This window comes from Amblyraja radiata, chromosome 12 (assembly GCF_010909765.2).
Source record: "Amblyraja radiata isolate CabotCenter1 chromosome 12, sAmbRad1.1.pri, whole genome shotgun sequence".
In the NCBI taxonomy this organism is placed as follows: Eukaryota; Metazoa; Chordata; class Chondrichthyes; order Rajiformes; family Rajidae; genus Amblyraja; species Amblyraja radiata.
In genome coordinates this window covers 60,609,748-60,625,909 of record NC_045967.1, presented here as the reverse complement: position 1 = coordinate 60,625,909, position 16,162 = coordinate 60,609,748, and the positions used below count along the sequence as shown (strand labels likewise).

Below are 16,162 nucleotides of genomic sequence, written 5' to 3'. Positions count from 1 at the left end.
GTTCAAAGAGAGTTAGAGTTTCGTGACGTTTAGCCCCAGTTGGCAAGGCCAATGCCGGAGCCCAGTGCACAGTCCAGGGCCTGTTATTTAGGCCAATTTGTCCAAACTTGGGAGTGTCCAGAGATGACCCACCAACCACACCCTGGTGATAAGACTGGTGCCCCATCACAAGCAGCTGGGTTTGTGGTGAGGTCTGACTGTGCCAGAGAGCCGGCTTGGTTCCCGGCAATAGACACACACAGCCACTTACCCTCTTGCGTAGGCAGTATCTGGCGTTCATTTGTTTCTGAGCGTTTCAAGCTGTTCCTTTTGAAAACCTTCACCTCTGACATGTCTCGCTTCTTTTCAGTCTCTTCCTTGTTTGGCATCTTCTTTGCTGTTTGCTGAGACAAAGAAAAAACAAAGTGCTCCGTTTAGAAAGCTAGAGGAGCAGACAGCAAACGGCAGCTTAGACACTCACAAACAAAGATCATAGACAGATCTGTCTGAGGAAGCGAGCCGAAACATCACCTATTCCTTCACTCCATAGATGCTGCCCAACCCGCTGTGTTTCTCCAGCACTTTTGTCTACCACAGAAGGCTCTAGTATCTTTGCTCCCAACAGCAGCAAGTAATGGCCCTGTCTCACGGTGCGAGGCCACCTACGAGTGATCCCGAGTGAATTAAAAAATCTAACTCGTGGTTGTCTACGAGATTCCAAGTTTATGTTCACGAGTTTAAACGAGTTCCCACGTGTATGTCTAAGTTTGCCGTTTACTTCTCATTTCTGCGAAGTACCAAGTTCCTCTCCCGAGTTCGCGCGTCAAGAAAGATTGAAGGGGTGGTGTAAGTGCAGAAAAGTGGATTTTCTGGTTTAGTTTAAGCATTATTCAGCTGAAGGCTCAGCTTTCTCAACTCACACTCACTTTATCCATCAGAACACTGAGAGCAACTCCAGAAGGAATGTTTACCAGCTGTGGTGGTGTGTAATTGAACGAACATGGTCGCTGGAGTGAAGCAGTATTGATATACAAACCCTCCGCCCCCTCCAGCCTGGAGAGTAGTGTTATACAACGGCACCCACTCCCCATATATACACCCGAGGAGGGGTGAGAGGGATGGCGCTGTAGAGGATGGGGGGGGGGGACGTTGCTTCGGGCAGCTGGCTTGGGGATGGGAAAAACAGGGGATGGACCTGGTTTGGGGGGGGGGGGGGAGAGATTGTGGGGAAAGAGAGAAAGTATTGCCCTCCAACTGCGTCCATCCCAGCCCTTCTCCCAGCCCTTCTCCCAACCCCCCTCCCCCCCCCCCGTGGAACTCCCGCGTCAGGGCCAGGCTGGCGTTGACACGTTCATCTCAAGATGCACAAGGACTGGCCGGGAACACGAACGCTGTTTAGACGCGTCCCTGGGATCGCAAAAAGCCCCTTCACACCGGAGCTGGAAATCCCCACCCCCCCACCCCATCTCCAACCCCTCCCCCCACCCCATCTCCAACCCCTCCCCCCACCCCATCTCCAACCCCTCCCCCCACCACAGTAAGAGGCACCCGCGTCCAGAAAATCCTCTCCACTCCGACATTTTAACTTTTTTCTTCAACCCCGCGTCTCTCGCTCGCACAGATGAGAATGAGCCCAAATGTCACAGCGCGCTCTTCACCCGAGAGCACAGATCACAGCTTTTCTCTCCCCCCCGAAATTGATGCGCGATCGCTGGCGTGTGTCCTTACCTGCGCTGCTCTGTATCCCCCGCCTGCCCCGCCCTGTCCTCACCTACACCGCTCCCCGTCCCTGCACCGCTCCCCTTGCCTGCACCGCTCCCCTTGCCTGCACCGCTCCCTGTCCCTGCACCGCGCCCTGTCCGTGCACCGCTCCCCGTCCCTGCACCGCTCCCTGTCCCTGCACTGCTCCCCGTCCCTGCACCGCTCCCCGTCCCTGCACCGCTCCCCTTGCCTGCACCGCTCCCCTTGCCTGCACCGCTCCCCGTCCCTGCACCGCTCCCCGTCCCTGCACTACTCCATGCCCAGACCACGACATCAGTCTGAAGAAGGGTCTCCACCCGAAACGTCGCCAGTTCCATCTCTCCATCGATGCTGCCTCACCCGCTGAGTTACTCCAGCATTTTTTGTCAACCTTCTAGTGTTCCAGCATCTGCAGTTATTTGTTAAACACTACTCCATGCCCTTACCTGAGCTGCTGATGTGTGTGTGTGTGTCCCACAGCCGCGCCTGCCCTTACCTCTCTCCGTGTGTGTGTGTGTGTGTGTGTGTGTGTGTCCCACAGCCGCGCCTGCCCTTACCTCTGTCTCCGTGTGTGTGTGTGTCTCTATCGCCGCCGCCTGCACTCTGTGCCCGATGTCCCGCCCACCGCCCTTTATCCCCACTGCACGCCTCAACCTACCCCGACACACAACGCTCTCCTGTGATTGGATGAACATTACGTCAATCACCCACCCAGTTCCCTGCAAGTTAGGCTGCGCTCGACGCTCAGTGCGCAGGCGCCGGAAGAGGTGGCTGCTGGGTATTGTAGTTCCACGACCGTCTGCTGTTGCAATGACCAGCGTTGGACAACAGACCGATAGCCTGGGCCTTAACATCAAACAAGTGAATGTTCGTGCAACGGTGCAAGTTTGACCAACTTTGCCCTTTGTTTAAAGTAACCCTGATATTCCTGTCCATTTTGTCCGGTACACAGTAGGAGAGTCTGATCCCTGATTAACATTGCCATCTGCTGGATTGTTCTTAAACTAAGTGACAACCTTTCTCTCCAATGGATTGGTGCAGGGAGCCAGTGTATACACTATATGTACAGTATATACAGTGTATACAATAAATACCAGTGTATACAAGGCCCGTCGCTCCATTCTTTCAACATACTGTATGACAGTCCAGCCATCGAATTCACTAATTAACTTGGTGAACCTGCGCTGCACGACCTCAATAGCAAGAATGTCCTTCCTCAAATTTGGAGACCAAAACTGCACGACATACTACAGGTAGACAAAAGTGCTGGAGAAACTCAGCGGGTGCAGCAGCACCTATGGAGTGAAGGAAATAGGCAACGTCTCATGCCCGAAACGTTGCCTATTCCTTCGCTCCATAGATGCTGCTGCACCCGTTGAGTTTCTCCAGCACTTTTGTCTACCTTCGATTTTCCAGCATCTGCAGTTCCTTCTCAAATGCAATACTACAGGTGTTGTCTCACCAGGGTCCTGTACAATTGCAGAAGGACCGCCTTGCTCCTATACTCAACTCCTCTTGTTATGAAGGCTAACATGCCATTCGCTTTCTTCATTGCCAGCTGTACCTGCATGCTTACCTTCATTGACTGACGAACAAGGACCCCCAGATCCCATTGTACTTTTCCTAACTTGACACCATTCAGATAATAATCTGCCTTCCTCTTCTTGCCACCAAAGTGGATAACCTCACATTTATCTACATTAAACTGGATCTGCCATGCATCTGCCCACTCACCCAATTCTCCCTGCATCCTCAGAGCATTCTCCTCACAATTCACACTGCTACACATCTTTGTGTTATCTGCAAATTTGCTAACGTTACTTTGAATCCCTTCATCTAAATCGTTCATGTATATTGTTATTAGCTGCGGTCCCAGCACCGAGCCTTGCGGTACCCCACTAGTAACTGCCTGCCATTCTGAAAGGGACCCGTTTATCCCTACTCTTTGTTTCCTCTTTTCAACCAATTTTCTATCTACGGCAACATCCTACCCCCAATACCATGTACTCTAATTTAGCCAACTAATCTCCTATGTGGGACCTTATAAAAGGCCTACTGAAAGTCCAGGTACACTACATCCACTGGCTCTCCCTTGTCCATTTTCCTAGTTACATCCTCAAAAAATTCCAGTAGATAAGTCAAGCATGATTTCCCCTTCGTAAATCCATGCTGACTTGGACCGATCCTGTTACTGCTATTATAGAAGTTATATAGAAGTTATATAGAAGAAACAAGTTACTTCTTACTTTTACCAATATGTTTAAAAACATTATTTTTATGTGATCAGACATCAAGGCACAAAAACATGTTGCTTCTTAGTTTTATTTTGCTTTAGCTAGAACATCATGGTAGGCTCAGAGATTAAAGTTAAAGGGCAAGGACAGTGAGAGATTAAAGTTACAGAAGCATGCATGCCAAGTAACCGAAGATAAGACTGAAGCTGTAATAAAAAGCTTTTTGATTTTATGAATCAGGGAACAATTGGAGAGTGACCAGGCCGTGGTGCCTCTGAATGTTCCAAGCCAAATTTGTGTGCAAATAAAAGCTTTTCGTCTTCTTGAGGAATTCTCCGTGTCTGTGTCATCTTATCCAAACTTTGAGTCTTAAAACCACGTCAAAATCCAAATGTTCGGCTATCTCATCTTTTACAAATGACTCCAGCAGCTTCCCCACCACCGATAGCTGTCTAACTGGTCAGTAATTCCCTGTTTTATCTCTCCTTTCTTAAAAAGTGGGATAACATTAGACAATAGTTGCAGGAGGAGGCCATTCGGCCCTTCGAGCCAGCACCGCCATTCAATGTGATCATGGCTGATCAACCTCAATCAGTACCCCGTTCCTGCCTTCTCCCCATATCTCCTGACCGCTATCTTTAAGAGCCCTATCTAGCTGGATCTAGCTCTCTCTTGAAATTAGCTACCCTCCAATCGACAGGAACTGATCCTGAATATATAAAACATTGGAAAATGATCACCAATGCATCCATGATTCCTAGAGCCATTTCCTTAAGTACCCTGGGATGCAGACCATTAGGCCCTGGGGATTTATTAGCCTTCAGTCCCATCAGTCTATCCAACACCATTTCCTTTCCTAATGTGAATTTCCTTCAGTTCCTCCATCACCCTAGGTCCTCTGGCTACTAGCGCATCTGGGAGATTGTTTGTGTTTTCCTTGGTGAAGACAGATCTAAAGTACCTGTTCAACTCATCTGCCATTTCCTTGTTCCCCATAATAAATTCACCTTTTTCTGTCTTCAAGGGACTCACATTTGTCTTAACTAATTTTTTCCCCTTCACATACCTAAAGAAGCTTTACTAACCTCCTTTATATTCTTGGTTGGCTTACCTTCGTACCTCATCTTTTCTCCCCGTATTGTCTTTTTAGTTATCTTCTGTTGCTCTTTAAAAGATTCCCAATACTCTTGCTTCCCGCTCATCTTTGCTATGTCATACTTCTTTTTTATTTTTATACTGTCTTTGATTTCCTTTTTCAGTCACAGTCGCCTCTTACTCCCCTTGGAATCCTTCTTCCTCTTTGGAATGAACTGATCCTGCACCTTCTGTATTATTCCTAGACATACCTGCCATTGTTGTTACACTGTCATCCCTGCTAGTGTATCTTTCCAGTCAACTTTGGCCAGCTCCTCCCTCAAGGCTCCATAGTCTCCTGTAATACTGACACCTCCGATTTTACCTTCTCCCTCTCAAATTGTAGATTTTACTTCGCAGTCACATGAGTGACTACGTGAAGAACCCGCCAGTACGTATGCGTGCCATATCGTCTATCGCATTGCGTTACGACTGGCAGGGTGGACGTGATACTCCTGCCAGCAACAGACCTGAGGTAAGTTTTTAAAAAAGCTTTTCAGGTTTAAATCTTCTTGCAGGAACCTCTACTTAGAGGTCCTGCGATAAGTCCGAGGCGAAGTCGGGATGGAGGGGAGACCCCTGTCATGAAGTTCAGGGAACCCCGCCCACGGACCTAGGCGCTTGGATGACCACGGAAAGCGGGTAGCTAGCGACGGTGAATTCACCTTTGAGCCGCTGGTGGTAGATCCAGCGGCTTCATATTGGTGGAGAACCCGCTCGGGAGACCGTGAAATACGGGCAGCGGGCGGCGGTGAATTCGCCTTCGAGCCGCTGGCGGTGGAGCCAGTGGCTTCATATTGGTGCCGGTGGCACCTGCAGAACCGCTCCAGAGACCGCGGAACACGGGGAGCTGCGGGCGGTAAGTCGCCTTCGAGCCGCTGGCGGTGGAGCCAGTGGCTTCATATTGGTGCCGGAGGCACCTGGAGAACCCGCTCCATAGACTGCGGGATGCGAGGAGCGGACGGCGGCAAGTCGCCTTCGAGCCGCTGGCAGTAAAACCAGCGGCCTCATATCCCCCCCCCCTCCCCTTTCTACAAGGACCACAGAGGGACCCCGGCTGCAACAAACCACGACCACAAGACCAGGCTCGGGAGGAGCGTTGCCCCACAGCAGAAGGTTTAAAAAGGACATGCAGGTAAATTCCTTACTCGAAGGTCATTTTGTGCTATTTTGTGAGAATATGTTACAGGAATGGACCGCATCCAGACTGACTACGGAGGACCGCGGAATTGCGGGCAGTCAGCAGCTGTAGACTGCACCTGGATCGCTATTGATCAGCAGTCTCCGACCTGGCACCTGCACAGTCGGAATCAACACCACAGACTGGTGGGAAGGCCAAGCAGAAGTCGGACAGGCCGAAGACTCGGACGAGTCGGGCTGTGAAGAATCACCGCCAGCGGGAGCAACTGTGATCGCATATCCCGCATGGAGCGGTTGATGAAGCAGAAGCTTCAATGTGACATGCTCCGGTATATGGAGTCTAGTCACCATGGGGTCCTAGGATGCCCATGGCAGCACCTTGAGGGCTGCATAATGAATCTCCCTCGACAGAGGGGAGCATTAGGAGTCACTTCTGGGCTGACTCTGAAGACAGGGGTTTGGCTGAAGATACCACAAGTGTGCAGGGGGTGCAGGAACAACACTACCAGCAGCAGGAGCTCGACGAGGGCTGTTGGGTTCAGGAAGGCTACATCATCACGCAAGACCTCACATCTTCGACGGCAGCACCCCTACGCACCCACCAGCAAACCACAATGAACTGAAGCTGGGGTTTTTTTGGGCCACAGCCCAGAACGGCCTTCCTGGAAGATGCGCCAATCCCGTACTCGAGCTCCTCTACCTCCCAGGAGCAGGTGCAAAATCATGCTCACATGTTTGAGGCAGCTCCTGGGTCGGGTTGCATAAGTCCTCCCATTCGGATAAAGGTATGGAGCCACATCGATGATGCCCCCTGTCACGGATACAAGTTGGTAACATAAGATTAGTTTATACTGCACACAGGTATGGTTGGAGTTGCCTTTCGAGGCAGGCTCACAAGAATGGGATGTGGACTGATCATTGTCAACAGCCTCAACCCGCATGTGCAGTATAGACATTTCTGAATAACTTCCATGTGATCATTTCCACTCACAGGGTTGAAGATATTTGAAATTTAACTGGATGAGGCAACAATACACTCAGTGGCGTTGCAAAAGAAATAGAATAGAAATAGAAATAATTTTATTGCCACACAACCAAGGTCGGTGGTATTTGGGTTGCCAGCAGCGGTACAATAATAAAGAACAGAACCACATTAAAAATGGGCTAACTCCAGTTTCCAGATTATTTACCAAATCACTACTATTAGTGCTTCGACTGCACAGAGCTAACAAATAAGTGGCATGGCCAATCTGGATGATATTGAACATACTGTATTTTACTAAATTAGCCTCATCAGCCACATAGCTATATTTGAGGAATTGGTTCACACCCGTCCAGTTAAATTTAAATTAAGTTGATACCAACTGAAATTATTGATTATTGGGATACAATCATCCATTTATTGGTCTGGGATCAGCTCTGAGACAAAAAAATTAGACCTCTGCTATTTTCAGCTGAAACTATCAAAGTCACAATGATGGACAGCTTTGCTCCACTAAAACCTCTCATCCGTAAATCTTCAGTCATTTCCAAACTGATGCTATTGCCCAAAGATTGGTAATTTACTAATACCATCTCTAGTTACGGAGGCAGATGGGATTAGCATGAGTTATCAAGTGTTCAGTCATGGTATCAACTGCCAATGCACACCAGGTGCATTCTGTGCATTAAAGGGTGTGTGGATATGCATAAACTGCATGCACAAGTCCAAGGTGATACACTTTGGTGGTGGGAGTATATGTTAATCACAAAGGTACAATCAAATCAAAGTATCCGGTGATAGTTTTTACCAAACCGCATTTAGCACTGGTGTATTATTATGCAAAATCAATGACAACACAGAATGAATGTGTGATCACAAAGTATTTAATGACATTGTGGATTGATGGAACACTAACTATTGAGATGCTTGCATCCAGGCTCAATCAACAATGAACGAGGCATATAGTGGCAAAGGGTGCATTCTCGCTACACTAGGGAGGAATGTTCTTTTATGTCTTCCTCCATTTGGCCTCAATAGACGGGTATTGCAAAATACAGCAAGATTCCCACTTCTGGGTTTTCATAGGGTCTGCCTGGGTTATATACCTATGGCTCCCGCTGAGGCAAAGAATGAGCATAAAACCTTACATAGTTATTTCCGGATAAAAAAGATGCTGGTTCAGTTGTGATGTTGAAACCATCCTCTGCATGATATAATCAATTCATGGACTTACAGACTGAGAGATCGTTCCTGCAGCTTGGATTGTAAAACCATAAGCATTAGGAGTGCTCACTACAAATTGCAGGTATAGCACCAAATAGCAGCAATCTGCATAGGAGATGGGAAGCATTGTTTATGCTTCCTTACGTTTAACTAGGCATGGATGACTGACACATTGAAATTCAGTTTTATGGGATTATAACATTAAGTTAATATTCCATTACTGTGCCTGAAGTACCTCCTCATCATTTGGCTGATGAGTACATAAACCACTCTGTCCGGTCTCACCCTCTGACATCTAGAATATGAAGGTATCGTTAACTTAAAACCTCCCAGGCTTAGGGACGCAGAGATATGGGTTGTTAACATTGTACTACGTCACTTCACCGATGGGCACCAGCAACATCCCTGTCCATGGTCATACTCACGTACTAGTGATTATGCCATGGCACTGAGTACAGCGCTATGGGTCCAGTCATTGCAACACTGGATAGGATGATCATATCTGCGAGCTATAATAACATGTTTTGTTTATGATTAGTCAAGCAGATTAGACAGGGACACAAGACCAAACTAGATGTTGCATATCCCATGGACCTTGGGTTGCGTGTGATCACGCATCTACACCAGTATGTCAAGGTTCCTAAGAGCCTCATAGACTCTGACTAGCAATATTGTTAGTTACATAAAACCTCGTTCGAAGGAATCACTATGAACCTTCTCCAGATGGTTATATGGGTCTGGCATATACAGGAGTGTACATTGACTGAGTCTCACTCCACCAGGACCGCTATACCTCAGCAGCAGGGATGGACCACATCCTAGCGGTTGCAGGATGGTCAAACTATTGATCTGTCCAAATATTCAGAATAAACCTATTGCCAGATCAGGGGTATTTGCCAACTCTATGTTAGGTATGGTTCATACTTCCTCCAGGTTGAGGGAGGTTACTATTGCCACTATTATTCATTAATAGCATCAACATGTCTATATCTATGTCATGTCTGAATGCATTCTCAATGCTCACTCATCATTGGCCTACTGATGCAGTGTATGACGCCTGGACTCGTTTCCACGGCATGAAATCACAGAGCTTTAAAATCTTCACGTAGTCACTCACGTGACTCCGAAGTAAAATAGTAAGATTAAACGAGAACTTACCAGTTTGAAGTTTGATCTTTATTTTATGAGGAGTAACGTTGAGGGATTACGTGCCCTCCATGCCCACCATCGATCATAAAGTTCAACTGGTATCCTATTTCTCTAATCTTACTATGTTCAGTTCATTTACTGTTGTCTGTGATTTCACACCGCTGCTTTGAAGAATGACACGCATGCGTCCTGGCGGGGTCTTCACGTAATCCCTCAACGTTACTCCTCATAAAATAAAGATCAAACTTCAAACTGGTAAGTTCTCGTTTAAATCTTACTATTAAAACTCATCATAGATTGCTCACTCCTAATAGCTCCGTTGTCTTGAGTTCCCTTATCAAATCCGTTCAATACACAACACTAAATCCAGAATTGCCTTCTCCCTGTTAGGTTCCAATACAAGCTGCTTCAAGAATCCATCACGGAGGCACTCCACAAAGTCCCTTTCTTGGAGTCCAGTACCAACCTGATTTTCCCAATCTACCTGCATGTTGAAATCTCCCATAACAACCACAGCATTACCTTTACTACATGCCAATTTTAACTCCTGATTCAACATGCGCCCTATATCCAGGCTACTGTTTGGGGGCCTGTAGATAACTCCCATTAGGGTATTTTTACCCTTACAATTCCTCATTTCTATCCATACTGACTCTACATTTCCTGATTCAATGTCACTCCTCGCAAGGGACTGAATTTAATTCCTCACCAACAGAGCTACCCCACCCCCTCTGCCCACCTGTCTGTCTTTACGATAGGAGGTATACCCCTGAATATTCAGTTCCCAGCTCTGGCCCTCTTGCAGCCATGTCTCTGTAATTCCCACAACATCATACTTGCCAATTTCTAACTGAGCCTCAAGCTCGTCCACTTTATTCCTTATACTTCGCGCATTCATATACAACATTTTAACTTTGGTATTCACCTCCCCTCTCACACCGGTCACTATTGGCCTTGACCTTACCCTCTTATCTCTCTGGGCTTGTACGCTCTGGAATTTAGAAGGATGAGAGGATATCTTATTGAAACATATAAGATTATTAAGGGATTGGACAAGTTAGAGGCAGAAAACATGTTCTCAATTTTGGGAGAGATCAGAACCAGGGGCCTGTGGAATTCTGTGGAATTCTCTGCCTCAGAGGGCGGTGGAGGCCGGTTCTCTGGGTGCTTTCAAGAGAGAGAGATAGATAGAGTTCTTAAAGATAGCTGAGTCAAGGGATATGGGGAGAAGGCAAGAACGGGGCACTGATTGTGGATAATCAGCCATGATCACAGTGAATGGCGGTGCTGCACCTACTCCTGCACCTATTGTCTATTGAGTAGGCCATTCAGTCCTTCGAGCCAGCACCATCATTCAATATGATCATGGCTGATCATCCCAAATCAGTACCCCATTCCTGATTTCTCCCCATATCCCTTGATTCCATTAGCCCTAAGAGCTATATCTAACTATCTCTTGAAAACATCCAGTGAATTGGCCTCCACTGCCTTCTGTGGCAGAGAATTCCACAGATTCACAACTACGTACAAGACAGCAGCCATAGTCAGGATCGAACCCGAGTCCCTGGCACTGTAAGGCAGTAGCTCTACCGCTGTGCCACCGTGCCGCCCTGTACTGTAACATTCTACATTCCATGCTGTAAGACCCAGAGTATTATTCCTCTTTGGCCATCAAGAGACAAGAGTGTTTAATTCTCACATGTATGAACAATGGAGCAATGAAATCATTACTTGCAAAGAAACACACAGAGTGCTGGAGTAACTCAGCTGGTCAGGCAGCATCTGTGGAGAACATGGATAGGTGACGTTTCACAGAGTGCTGGAGTAACTCAGCAGGTCAGGCAGCATCTGTGGAGAACATGGATAGGGGATGTTTCAGGTTGGGACCCTTCTTCTTCTTCTTCAGACTGTCTTGTTGCAGCTTAATAGGCCCATTACCGCAATACACATGAATAATACTACACCCAGACTACGTAATAAATGTCAACAGCATGCACTGAGATCATGTGTAAATTAATTTAGCGTTTGGATGTATTGTCTCAGATTGAGATAAAGGTTCAAGCAACATTTCACTGGTTTCTTCATTGTCACGTGTACAGAGATACAGTGACACGCTTGTTCCACAGGCTATCCAGTCCAAACCCACTGTATATGAGTACAATCGATCCTCTTCTGCAACGGCACGTAGAGAGTCTCCACATTCCAGCGCATTGCAACTTCCGATACACTGAAACGTTCTATCTTGGCCCGATAGAGTGGATGTGGAAGGATGTTTCCACTGGTGGGACAGTCTAGGTCATAGCCTTAGTATGAAAGGGCACTCTATTAGAAAGGAGGTGAGGAGGAACCTCTTTAGACAGAGGGTAGTTAATCTGTGGAACTCATTGCCCACAGAGGGCAGTGGAGGCCAAGTCAGTGGACATTTCTAAGGCAGAGATTCTTGATTGGAATGGGTGTCAAGGGTGAGGGGGAGAAGGCAGGAAAATGGGACTAGGAGGCAGAGATCAGAGTAGATTTGATGGGCTGAATGGGTACTCCTATAACTTGTGAATGAGATCTGCAGTTTATTATTTCCTCACGTTATGGCCGGGTACTGATTGGGTGAAGTAGCGGTGAGTCTGGCCCAGCGCGATGCCATCGGTTCCTTCCACCGCCGCCCTGTCCGTGCAGGTGCTGCAAGCTGCGCTCCACCCGCTCGCCCGCCTGGCTGATCTAAAGCCTTCCACGGCCACCTCCCTCAACACCACCGCCCACGACCACCGCAACGCACCATCCATCACCTCCAGCAGCCACATCTCCCTCTCGGTGTGCCGAAGTCGCCGTGTCCCGCTTCCCAAGCCGATCACGGATCAGGCATGTTTATGTTTGCAGAAGTTATCACATAATTGTTAGCAGAATAAGGAGCAGTCATTTCCACATCGGACCAAGTGGCACTGAACGATTGTAAAGATATGTTGTTTCAATACATAAGATACCTGTTAGCAGGAAGGTTAGATTGTGTTCCTTGTCCTTCTGCAGGCACGCACTCAGAGTGACATGGCATTGAAACAGGCACTTCAGCCCAATTTCACCACACCGGCCAACATGCCCCCATCTACACTAGTCCCACATGTCCGCGTTTGGTCCATATCCCTCCAAACCTGTCCTATCCATGTACCTGCCCAACTGTTTCTAAACTGTTGGTGGCAGAGCCATTCATGCTTAGGCTAGTTACTGGGAGCATACATATTTCATTATTTTGTCGAGCTATTTCTTGCAGAATTATTTTGACGTTTGGACGTGGGCTTTTGATATGTAGGACGTTACATATAGCATAGCGTCAGGGAATGGCCAGATCAGACTGGAGCAGACATGGGAGAAAGAATACAGTGTTTTACCAGTTCAGATAGTAAGAATGGAAAGCTCCAATTTGTATAAGAATAAAGAGGATCGAGTATGTTCACATCTTTGTGTGTACAACTACTTCAATACAGAAGCAATTAAACCTGAAAGAACGACTGGAGGATTAGTTTTTGTTATCGTCTGCATAAGTTCTACTCCTCCCTGCCTGTGTAGTAATGGCAATAAATAGTTAGCATTGGAAAAGGTTGAAATTGCCATTAAAGTTGGCATACTCAGCTTCATCTACCTCCTCTGGCAGCTTGTTCCATACACCCACCACCCTGTGTGAAAAAGATACCCCTCAGATTCCTGTTACATCTTTTCCCCTTCTATGTATCTATGTCACCTATCCATGTTCTCCACAGATGCTGCCTGACCCGCTGAGTTACTCCAGCACTCTGTGAAATGTCACCTATCCATGTCTTGGGTGACTTCAATCTACATATAGATTGGGTGAATCAAATTGGCAGGGGTGCTGAGGAAGAGGATTTCTTGGAATGTATGCGGGATAGTAATCTAAATCAACATGTAGAGGAACCAACGAGAGAGCAGGATATTTTAGACTGGGTATTGAGTAATGAGGAAGGGTTAGTTAGCAGTCTTGTTGTACGTGCCCCCTTGGGCAAGAGTGACCATAATATGGTTGAGTTCTTCATTAGGATGGAGAGTGACATTGTTAATTCAGAAACAATGGTTCTGAACTTAAAGAAAGGTAACTTTGAGGGTATGAGACGTGAATTGGCCAAGATTGACTGGCAATTAATTCTAAAAGGGTTGACGGTGGATATGCAATGGAAGACATTTAAAGACTGCATGGATGAACTACAAAAATTGTTCATGCCAGTGTGGCAAAAGAATAAATCAGGGAAGGTAGTACAGGGATAGTATCAAAGCGAAGGATGATGCGTACAAATTAGCCAGAAAAAGCAGCATACCGGAGGACTGGGAGAAATTCAGAGACAAGCAGAGGAGGACAAAGGGCTTAATTAGGAAAGGAAAAATAGATTATGAAAGAAAACTGGCAGGGAACATAAAAACTGACTGCAAAAGTTTTTATAGATATGTGAAAAGAAAGAGATTAGTTAAAACAAATGTAGGTCCCTTGCAGTCAGAAACAGGCGAGTTGATCATGGGGAACAAGGATATGGCGGACCAATTGAATAACTACTTTGGTTCCGTCTTCACTAAGGAAGACATAAATAATCTGCCAGAAATACCAGGGGACCGCGGGTCAAAGGAGTTGAGGAATTGAGTGAAATCCAGGTTAGCCGGGAAGTGGTGTTGGGTAAATTGAATGGATTAAAGGCCGATAAATCCCCAGGGCCAGATAGGCTGCATCCTAGAGTACTTAAGGAAGTAGCTCCAGAAATAGTGGATGCATTAGTAACAATCTTTCAAAACTCTTTAGATTCTGGAGTAGTTCCTGAGGATTGGCGGGTAGCAAACGTAACCCCACTTTTTAAGAAGGGAGGGAGAGAGAAAACGGGGAATTACAGACCAGTTAGTCTAACATCGGTAGTGGGGAAACTGCTAGAGTCAGTTATTAAAGATGGGATAGCAGCACATTTGGAAAGTGGTGAAATCATTGGACAAAGTCAGCATGGATTTACAAAAGGTAAATCATGTCTGACGAATCTTATAGAATTTTTCGAGGATGTAACTAGTAGCGTGGATAGGGGAGAACCAGTGGATGTGGTGTATCTGGACTTCCAGAAGGCTTTCGACAAGGTCCCACATAAGAGATTAGTATACAAACTTAAAGCACACGGCATTGGGAGTTCAGTATTGATGTGGATAGAGAACTGGCTGGCAAACAGGAAGCAAAGAGTAGGAGTAAACGGGTCCTTTTCACAATGGCAGGCAGTGACTAGTGGGGTACCGCAAGGCTCAGTGCTGGGACCCCAGCTATTTACAATATATATTAATGATCTGGATGAGGGAATTGAAGGCAATATCTCCAAGTTTGCGGATGACACTAAGCTGGGGGGCAGTGTTAGCTGTGAGGAGGATGCTAGGAGACTGCAAGGTGACTTGGATAGGCTGGGTGAGTGGGCAAATGTTTGGCAGATGCAGTATAATGTCGGTAAATGTGAGGTTATCCATTTTGGTGGCAAAAACAGGATAGCAGACTATTATCTAAATGGTGGCCGACTAGGAAAAGGGGAGATGCAGCGAGACCTGGGTGTCATGGTACACCAGTCATTGAAAGTAGGCATGCAGGTGCAGCAGGCAGTGAAGAAAGCGAATGGTATGTTAGCTTTCATAGCAAAATGATCTGAGTATAGGAGCAGGGAGGTTCTGCTGCAGTTGTACAGGGTCTTGGTGAGACCACACCTGGAGTATTGTGTACAGTTTTGGTCTCCAAATCTGAGGAAGGACATTATTGCCATAGAGGGAGTGCAGAGAAGGTTCACCAGACTGATTCCTGGGATGTCAGGACTGTCTTATGAAGAAAGACTGGATAGACTTGGTTTATACTCTCTAGAATTTAGGAGATTGAGAGGGGATCTTATAGAAACTTACAAAATTCTTAAGGGGTTGGACAGGCTAGATGCAGGAAGATTGCTCCCGATGTTGGGGAAGTCCAGGACAAGGGGTCACAGCTTAAGGATAAGGGGGAAATCCTTTAAAACCGAGATGAGAAGAACTTTTTTCACACAGAGAGTGGTGAATCTCTGGAACTCTCTGCCGCAGAGGGTAGTCGAGGCCAGTTCATTGGCTATATTTAAGAGGGAGTTAGATGTGGCCCTTGTGGCTAAGGGGATCAGAGGGTATGGAGAGAAGGCAGGTACGGGATACTGAGTTGGATGATCAGCCATGATCATATTGAATGGCGGTGCAGGCTCGAAGGGCCGAATGGCCTACTCCTGCACCTAATTTCTATGTTTCTATGTTTCTCCACAGATGCTGCCTGACCCGCTGAGTTATTCCAGCACTCTGTGAAACGTCACCTATCCATGTTCTCCACAGATGCTGCCTGACCCGTTCAGTTACTCCAGCACTCTGTGAAACGTCACCTATCCATGTTCTCCACAGATGCTGCCTGACCCGCTGAGTTACTCCAGCTGTTCTTGTCTGTCTTCGGTGTAAACCAGTTTCTGCAGTTTAGCGGCACGACGGTAGGGGGCAGCATACACCACTGGTTCAACATGCGACCAGTGCTGGGAGTGAGGGTTGGTTTAGGGTACAGGTTGGCAGG

The 16,162-nt window shown here is 47.0% G+C and overlaps 2 long non-coding RNA genes across 6 annotated transcripts in view; one reads left to right on the top strand and one right to left on the bottom strand.

The window, feature by feature from the left end:
* LOC116979282 overlaps positions 1-105 on the top strand; it is an 18,075-nt gene extending 17,970 nt beyond the window's left edge. The window contains exon 3 of the long non-coding RNA XR_004413669.1: positions 40-105. This is a non-coding gene — a long non-coding RNA (uncharacterized LOC116979282). The remainder of the gene's footprint in view (positions 1-39) is intronic.
* Positions 1-16,162, bottom strand: part of LOC116979280 — an 18,776-nt gene extending 2,614 nt beyond the window's left edge. The window contains exons 1-3 of one of the 5 annotated variants that reach the window (XR_004413663.1): positions 16,152-16,162; positions 906-1,131; positions 251-383 (exon numbers count right to left, since the gene is read on the bottom strand). This is a non-coding gene — a long non-coding RNA (uncharacterized LOC116979280). Of the gene's footprint in view, positions 1-250; positions 384-510; positions 548-905; positions 1,132-1,512; positions 1,534-1,707; positions 1,724-2,276; positions 2,343-16,151 lie in introns of those variants that run through there. The other 4 variants (XR_004413662.1, XR_004413664.1, XR_004413665.1 and 1 more) reach the window with 4 other exon arrangements.